This window comes from Triticum aestivum, chromosome 2A (assembly GCF_018294505.1).
Source record: "Triticum aestivum cultivar Chinese Spring chromosome 2A, IWGSC CS RefSeq v2.1, whole genome shotgun sequence".
NCBI classification, from domain to species: Eukaryota; Viridiplantae; Streptophyta; class Magnoliopsida; order Poales; family Poaceae; genus Triticum; species Triticum aestivum.
The window spans coordinates 93,866,376-93,875,581 of record NC_057797.1 but is presented as its reverse complement, the minus strand read 5'-3'; positions in this window follow the sequence as shown (position 1 = coordinate 93,875,581).

The following is a 9,206-nucleotide window of genomic DNA, read 5'->3' as shown; positions in this document are numbered from 1 at the left end:
ACCAGCAGAGCCTACGCCGATACTACAACAGGAAGGTCAGGCCGAGATCTTTCCAAGAGGGCGATTGTCAGGACCCCGATCCTAAGTCACACCGATCTAGCATGTAACACATCATATCACTTTGCGGCCTCACGCACGGTATTCCCACGGGTGCCACCTTACCTGGCCCGGGACCGTTTGCGCCTTTTGGCTCACGTATATGATAGTGTCGCTAGCATCCATATGACAAAGAACCCGGGCTGACATGGCTAGTCGTAAACCCAAAGTGGCACAAACTTACAGGGACAGGCATCCGTGACCCAGCATCGAACGTGTCGGTCATCAGCGAGTGAATCCAGGCTGTAGCACTGGGCTAGCAGGACTCCGGTGAACTGGGCTGTAGCGGGCCAACAGGACTCCGGTATTCATCGCGTGACATTTCCCGAAGGGACAGACACAGGAACGAAGAAGGACACATGCCGGCCAGCCTAAGTGTTCCGGAGCAGTAGCAAGCTACCATGGCTCGGTGGAAACACTAGGAGACATTTCCCGGTAAGAGAGGCTACTAAAGATAAACAACTAGATAGTCAGATCCCACACATACCAAGCATTTCAATAACATACACACAATATGCTCGATATGTGCAATACAACATGGCATCACAAAATGACTCTACGACTCAAGTAGTTTATTCAATAGGCTCCGAGGAGCGAGATATTACAAACATGGGTCTCATGACCCAACATTCAGAGCATACAAGTCAAAGCACAAGCGGAAGCTATCATGTCTGGGTACAGACATCTATAAACGAAAAAGGCTGAGAAGCCTGACTATCTACCAGATCCTGCCGAGGGCACAAGATCGTAGCTGAGGTAACAAGCTAAACGTCGAAGTCCAAACGGAACTACTAGTGAGACTGAAGTCTCTCTGCAAAAACATAAAATAGGCAAACGTGAGTACAAATGTACCCAGCAAGACTTACATCAGATCTATCTACATATGCATCATTATCAACAAAGGGGATGGTGGGGTTTAACTGCAGCAAGCCAGCTTTGACTCGGTGGCTATCCTAAACTACGACTGCAGGTAACTCTTTTGAGGTGGCGCACACGAGTCCACATATTCACCATATCAATACACCACTATGGATCCGCTCCCGTCTCCCTACGAGAACGCCATCCATAGCACTCACGCTTATCTTGCGTATTTTAGAGTATCCACTTTCACTTGTCTATGAACTATGCAAGGGGTCCAAGTTTCCATATCCAAGGAATCCGGCTATTCGAATAGATAATGATAACCCTGCAGGGGTGTACTTCTTCACACACGCTCCCGCCACTTATCGCCCTGTACACGTCATGTACCTCGGCAACCTTCAAGCGGAAGCCGGGCGAGGGAGTCGGCCACGACCTGACTAACCGAACAAGTCTCTAGTCCAGGTTTATCGCCTATTCGGGTTCCATCCGCAAGGAGATCCGGCCGGGGTGTCGCTCACGGCCCCAAACGATGTGAGCAGGGTTCCCAAGCCCACCATCCGGGTGCCACTTGGTACACCGTGCCACTGTGCCTAGTCTGTCCCAAGCCCACCTATACCGGGTGCCACTTGGTAGACTACTAACACTACCTACAAACACCAGAAACTAGTTGCAACTCCTGGACAGAGATCATGTTGATTAATAAGTCGAGAGGGGTCGAGTTACCGGAACCCAATGTGTGGTAGTATCTGGTCATGGATCACAAACACAGAACTCAGTTCCTGAGGACGGCTGCAATGAGACAACCCACCATGTACTCCTACATGGCCTCTCACCGCTACCTTTACCAAATCGTGTTCACACACTTAGTTCATACACAGTAGGACATGTTCACACGCCTCTGATTCATCCCCGATGAATCAGACCTGACTCAACTCTAAGCAGTAGCAGGCATGACAAACAAGCATGAATGAGTAGGCACATCAGGGCTCAAACAACTCCTACTCATGCTAGTGGGTTTCATCTATATACTGTGGAATGACAGGTCATGCAAAGGATGAAGGGGTTCAGCTACCGCAGCAAGTAACAAATATGTCGTTGTTGTCCTAATGCAGTAAAAGAGAGCAGGAGCGAGAGAGTGGGATTTTATCGGAATGAACAAGGGGGGTTTTGCTTGCCTGGCACTTCTGAAGATAATATAACTCTTCGTCGGTGTCATCGATCACATCGCCGGTACACGTCTATCGAGAGGGGACAATTACCGGCAAACAAGGAAAAAAACACAATCAATGCAATGCGACAATATGATGCATGCTATGACATGGCAATATGAATGTGTTTTGGGCTAATGCACTTAGCTATGATTTAAATGAAGTTAGTTTGAATACATGATTCAAATTCCAACTCCATATATGGTTATTTAAATGCCCTTTATTTGTTTTGTCCAAAACAGAGGACAAACATTGTTCAACCATGCATGAAAATGGTACAGATGGATTCTTTGAATTTTTCTGATAATTTTTCATATATAATTTATTTAATTTGGAGTTACGGTTAATTTTCTATGATTTATTGAAGTTTTAGCTATTTCTGGAATTTCCTGATTATTATAAAATAAACTAAATTCCAGAAAAGGAATATTGCGTCAGCATGACCTCACCCTGACGTCATCAGGTCAACAGGGCGGTCCAGGTCAAACCTGACGTGCGGGGTCCACACGTCAGTGACACGGGTTAAACAGGGGGGTTTAGTTTAGTTTAATTAAAGATTAGGGGCACTAGGGCCCACATGTCAGTGTCAGGGGGTTAGATTAGGTGGTGATTAGCTTAAGCTAATCACCTGATGGCGGGGTCCACCTGTCATGGACCCAGGGGAAGTCAAACCCCGGTCAGTAGGGTCAATCCCGCCGGCGTCTCGACGCCGGCGAGGCCCGGGACGGTGGCGGCCGTCGGAAACACGCTACAGGGCACGGGCGAGGCCGTGCTTGGGCTCGTTGGAGAGCCCTTGCTCCCGCGCGTCGAACGGTGGTGGTGGCCATGCCTGTGGTGGCCGGTACCGACGACGATGAGCTCGTGAGCGGCGGCCGGAGTTCGGGTGCGGTCGGGTTCGGCGCTGCTGCTCGCAAGCGAGGGAGCTGAGGCGCTGGAGGGGCTCTACGGGTCGCGGCAAGCACAACGGGTGCACGCCCGTGACCAAATGGTCACCGGGGCTTCGCCGGCGACGAGCCCGTGCGGCGGAGCGTCTCGGCTCCGGTAGAGGGGCGGCTAGAGCTCGAAATCGGACATGGGGTTAGGGGGAAACGAAGCAGGGGCTCACGGGGATCATGCAGGGAGGGTCAGCGAGCTCGGGGAAGCACAAACGGCAGCGAATCGACGGCGACCATCGGCGGCGGTCGAGGACGAAGACGATGGCGTGGAGGCGATGCAGAGCTTCCCGAGGGGCTTGGCTTGGTGGGGAGGAAGAGGGGGTCGAGGCGGAGCTCCTGAGCTCAGCGGAGGGGCGAGGGGTGGCCGGTGGCTATGGATGCGACGGCGGCGCCCTCCGGTGGCTCTCGGTGGTGCTCCAAATCGAGGGAGGGAGAGAGCTAGAGCGAGCGGGGAGGAAGGATAGCGGTCGAGGACGACTCCGTGGCGGTGCTAGAGGGCTCGGGGAGGAAGCAGGAGGTGGCCAGGGGAAGCAGGAGGTGGAGCCTGCGTGCGCGGCGCCTTCTCACGGCGACAGCAGCAGCTTTGGGGCGAGGGGAGGAAGACGACAGAGAGGAGGAGGTGGGCTGGGCCGCTGGAGGAGCTGGGCCAGGTAAGTGGGCGCCAGGTAAGTCCTTCTGCTCTTTTTTAAATTTTCTGTTCTGTTTTATTTTTATTTAATCTTTTGCCACTGTTGTGAATTTAAAATAATTCAAACAATGCCAAAAACTCCTCTGAATATTTTTATTTGGCTAGATGGACTTTTCCAAAAGCTCATAAACTATTTCAGGGGTATTTGAAATTATATTCTAGTTATATGAATATAATTCAAATTCAAATAGCTAATGATTTAAATTCAAAGTCCCAAAAATAAATCCTTAAAAATGTTCAATATTTTGGTTGGGACCAGAACCCTTGCCAAAAATTATCAAACATTTAAGAAGAGCATTTTGGAACAATGAATGAGATTTTTAGGGCTTTTGCCCTTCTTTTATTTAGGGTTTTGAGGCTTCCAATTTCCCTCAGTTCAGGTTTCAAAAATTTAAACATGATGCAAACACCAGGCAGCACCAGAAACTAGGGATGTGACAGCAATCTTGTGCTCTGACTGATCCAGCAAACAGCCAGCCAGCACAAGCTGTCGGCGCCTTGGGAGGCCCTTTCATCATCAGCAAAGTGCTGGGCAACGACTCCTACTACCTGATTGACGCTCAGAAGCCCCGAGCACGCAAGAGGGACGACTCCGGCAAAGAAACGGAGCGGCCATGGAATGCAAATCTCCTCCGAAGATTTTACAGTTGATGTAGTATGTACCACGCTACCTTTTGTATTAAAGTACCAAGACTTCGCCCCCCCCCCCCGAGACGAGCTCGGGGACTGCCCTCTTTTATCTATATGATAAGAATTATGCCTACGAGTATGTTACTCTTTGTTACGCCGTTTGGCACCGGGTTCGACTAGTCGGCCCGGGGACTTGCCGCCTTGCACTATGAAATGCTTCCTGCAGCCGGACAAGTAGTGTGTGGCGCCTAAGCCATCTCCTGTCAGAAGCCGCAGCTCGCAGAGCGACTGTCCGATGGACAGGAGTAAGGTAGAATGGGCGTTCGCATGCAAAATGGCTAAGGACTCAAAGCATAAAACATAGCTTAAGCCGGCTTCCAGCCTTTTTTCGCAAACCGACTATTGAGCAGTCGGCTCGCCGCCTTCTATTCAACTTGCTAAAAAAACTCTAAAACGGCTAAGTACTTGCCTTCCCAAAAGTAGCCAAGCATTTGATCCTGCGGCAGTCCGCAGAGCGGCTGTCCGACTGGCAAGACGGCAACTAAGGGAAGGCGACAAAGGAAAAAAGCCAAAGGAGCAATGAGCAAGAAAAGATAGAATTTGGATAAATATTTACATAACATAGCCCCTTGTCCAAATCTTCGAGCAGAAGTTCAAAATACACCCCGCGGGTGGAATTGTGCGAATTAACAAGTTCTTCAAAGACTACTAAAGCAGATAAAATAAAGATAAGGCGGCAGCCTAGGAAGCGGCAGACGGATTCGGAGGGTCAGAGGAGACGGCGGTGTCACGCGTTGGGGCGGCCGGCTAGGTAGTCTCGGCTTGATCGCCTCCGGCGGCAGTCGACTCGGTCGCACGCGGCTCGTTGCTGGAGGTGCGGTCGAGCTAAGGCTGGCCGTCCGCTCCGTCTTCTGGTGCCTCCGTCTCGCTTCCGTCCTCCGCCTCGCCTTCCTCCTCGATGCTGGAGCCGATCACCTCCGCCGAGTCCTCGCCGTAGTCTGGGTTCATCCCAAACCACTCCGGCGGTGCCTCCTCGCCGTCTTCAGCCCGCTCGAGGACGAAGATGCTGGTGTCGGTGTACTCGGCGATCGCCGCGGCGCGCTTGACGAGGGTGTCTTCTGCGGCTGCCAGCTCTGGCTGGGCCTCTGACCGAAGTATGGCCAGCCGGTCTAGGTCCAGCCCCGGATACCATGCCTTGACGAATTCCAAGGCTTGGCGCGCTCCAGCCCTGGCTGAGGAACCTTTCTAGGCCTCAAGACGGCCAGCCGCGACCTCCAGCCAGTCGGCAGTCCGACTAGGGGTACGTGGAGCCTGCATGTCTGGCCACAGGGCAGCGATCGCCTGGGCGCCGACATGTTGAAGCCGGCGCAGCATCCGGTGAGCCGGCCGAAGGCGAGCCTCGATGCTCAGGATCTGCTCGTCAAGAGTTCGGGGGGCGTCGGCGACGATCTCTGCGCCTTCCGCCCTCCGCCCTTCAAGGTCAGCCTCGATGGCTTGGTTGGCGGCCAGCGAGTGGCCAGGGAAGAAGTCTGCCAAGACGAAAAGAATGAAGAAGCAAGTCAAAAATCAGGAGTCGGCTCGACCTATAGTCGGCAGCTCGAAGAAAGAAAGTAAAGAAACTCACCATCAACGATGTCCTCAATCTCGTGGAAGCCAGAGGCCAGGAATGCCTCCTTGTTAGACCAGGAGGAGCGCTCGCTTGCAAACTCGACTAGGAGGGCGGTCTCCGCTTCTTCTGCCTCCTTCTGTGTCTTCTTAAGCAGCTCCTTCTGCTCTGCCAATTGTGCGGCCAGCAGATCGCGCTCTGCGGCGAGCTTGCTGCACTCCTCCCCCTTGACGCGCAATGCGGAGTTGGCTTCGCTTAGCTGCTATTGAAGAGTGGCGTTGGCCTCTGAAGAGAAAGAAGAAAGAAGGCGTTAAGTCATCAACAAATAAGGCCGCCGGGGAGATCCGGCCCGACTACTCAGCAGTCGGCCCAAATCTCGGGGACTACAGCCCGCGGGTGCGCCAGCGCCCCCCCCCCAAAGAAGAAAAAGGACTCACTTCGGCTCTCCGACAAGTCGGCGGTCCGCTTGCCCAGCTCTTTAACATTGCGGTTGAAGGCAATGACACGGAGGTTGTGATAGTCTTGCGACAAGTATTTCAGACAAAAGTTAGTACCTAGAACTCACCAATTGGAGTTCCGGGCCGCCTGCTCAGCAGCCGGCCTGAAACTCGGGGACTACACCTAGTGGGTGTGCTGGCGCGCCCCACAGAGAGGAACAAGAAAACAAGGACAAAAGAGAAAGCATACCCGGATGGCTGCCCGCGACGCCAGGTGTGCCTTGGTGCAGTTCTGGATAGCATCGCCCTCAGCTCGCAGCTTTGTCTGGACGTCCAGAAGCGCCTGGTTTAGCGGGCTCGTGCCGCCTCCTCGCACCCACCCAATGGGCGCGGCGCTCGTCGCTTCGGCGTGTGGGATCGCCGAGATGGCGGTGCCAGTCTCCAAGGGGTGTGGCGCCGAAGTCACCTTCTCAAGATGGTGGCGCATTGGTGAGCCGACTTGAAGGAGTAGCTTCGCCACGGCCTCGTCTTCAGTCGGCGGCACCGACAGGCCCGCCGGCTGTTTGCCTTGCGCGCTCCGAGACAGCGGCGGAGGCGGCGGCGGAACGATCACGTCTGGCATGGAGGCGTCGCCGCCTTCCCTCTCCATGATGGGGTTCTCACCGCCGGCTTCCCCAGTCTACCCCGTGAACTCCGGAGGCGGCAGCGCAGAGTTCAGCGGGATGACGAACACCACCGAGTGGCGGTGCGCGGCCTCCTCAGCCTGCCGCCTCGCCGCGACAGCGGCTTCGGCCTCCGCCAGCTTCTTCTCAACGGAGGCCTCCGCCTTCTCGGCCTCCACCTTCTTCAGGCGGCGCGGCTTCTTCCTCGTCGCGCTTCTCCTGCGCGTTCTGCTCCGTCGCCTCCCGGAGGTCGGCGGCGGGGTTAATCCGCCGAGTGGTGGCGGACGTCTTCGCCGACCCCATGACGGAGGCGGCAATGACCCTCTCAAGAGTGAGGGGAGCCCTGAAGCAAGGGAAGCAAGTAAAGACTCAGACAAAAGCCACAAAGAAGGAATAAAGGCGTTAAGATGGAATACTCACGCGGAGACCAGTGGCGGCTTCTTTACTTCCTTGCGGAAGCGGATGGCCTTCGCGGCCGCCTCGTCCCACTTGGTCGCCGCAGCCGAACTCTTGGGCTTCTTGACTGTCGAATAAGGTCGGCACGGCCCTGCGCTTCTTCCCGCCGCCTGGAGCGCCCGGCGCGGCAGAAGAGCCCGCGCAGGGATGGCCGACTCCTGGCCGATGGTGGGGGGCGACCTCCTCATGATCAGGCCAGTCCTCTAGACTGGCCCCGAGCAGCGGGCCGCCTCCTCCCTCGGCGTCGTCTTCCAAAGCCGCCGCCCCCAGATCGGGGTCGTCGACGTCGCTCTCCGCCCGGTCGGCGAGGAACTCACGGGCCGGCCCCGCAGTGCCGGCTGATGGATGGAGGAGGGGATTCTGACCAAAGCCGACTGGTCAGGTCGGACAAGACAAACTCGGTAAGAAAGAAGACAATTCAAAGAAATAAGGAAAAAAGGCAACTCACTATGGGCGGGGGGTTGGCGTGAGAGTACGGCTCCTTGCCGAACCGCCAATCCTCCAGGAGCTTGCTGTCCGAGAGGTAGTTCACCATGTAGGCCACCTCCTCGTGAGGCATGTCCTTGGTGCACATCCGACTCGGGTCACGGTGCCCGCTCATTTGGCATATCATGTGGGGGCGACCTTGGAGCGGGAGAACTCGGTGCACCACGAAGGCGGCCAGCGGATCCGGACCAGTCAAGCCCTCCGACTATGTCAACACTTAGAGTCGCGTGACGGCGCCGGCTCCCGCAGGCGTCAGCGACTTGGCCCGATACGACCAGTTGGGCAGCCTCCTAGCCGGCGGGCCGGCTTCGAAAGCCGGCAGATTGACCCAATCGCCCTCCACGAAGACGCTCTTCACGTAGAAGTATGATCGCTGCCACATCTTCACCGACTTTATCAGCTTGATGGTGGGAAAGGGGTTGTCGGCCCCCGACCTCCGCACGACGATGAACGCGTCGCACTGAGCCGGCACGCCTGCGGCCTGGGTGCCGAGCTTGGAGTAGAGGAACTCCCCCCAGAGTTCGATGGTGGGGAGGACTCCGAGGAAGCCTTCGCACGGGGCAATGAAGGCGGACAGCAACACCACCGTGTTGGGCGTGAGGTGGTGCGGCTGGAGGCCGTAGAACTCCAGAAAGGAGCGGAAGAAGATGCTCGCCGGCAGCCCCAGGCCGCGCAGGCAGTGCGAGCGGAAGATAACCCGCTCGCCCTCCTCCGGCGCCGGAGAGATCTCCCCCCTCGGTGCAAGGCGTACCCGCACGTAATCCTTGTCGGGGAGCCGACGAGTCTTGCGGAGGAACTCGATGTGGTCGTCATGGACCTCTGAGCCATCCCAGGTGCCGGAATGCACCGAGGGAGGCGCGGCGGAGGAGGAAGAGCTCATCATGAGCGGATCGCCGCGGCGTTTGGCAAAGCTTGGGCGCGCGGCGGTGCGAGGAAGAATAAGAAGAAGAGCAAGGAGTAGCATGGAGGAGGGGAGCGCGTGCTCTACCGCTCCCCCCTCCTCCCCCTACTTATAGCCTCATGGGCTGCGAAGCCGAGGGGGCGGTCGTGGGATTTACTGCGCCCACGACCCCACGACCCCCACGTTTCCACGCCAAAGTTACTGCGCGTAGTAACTTCACGGGAATCCCAACCGTCCGCT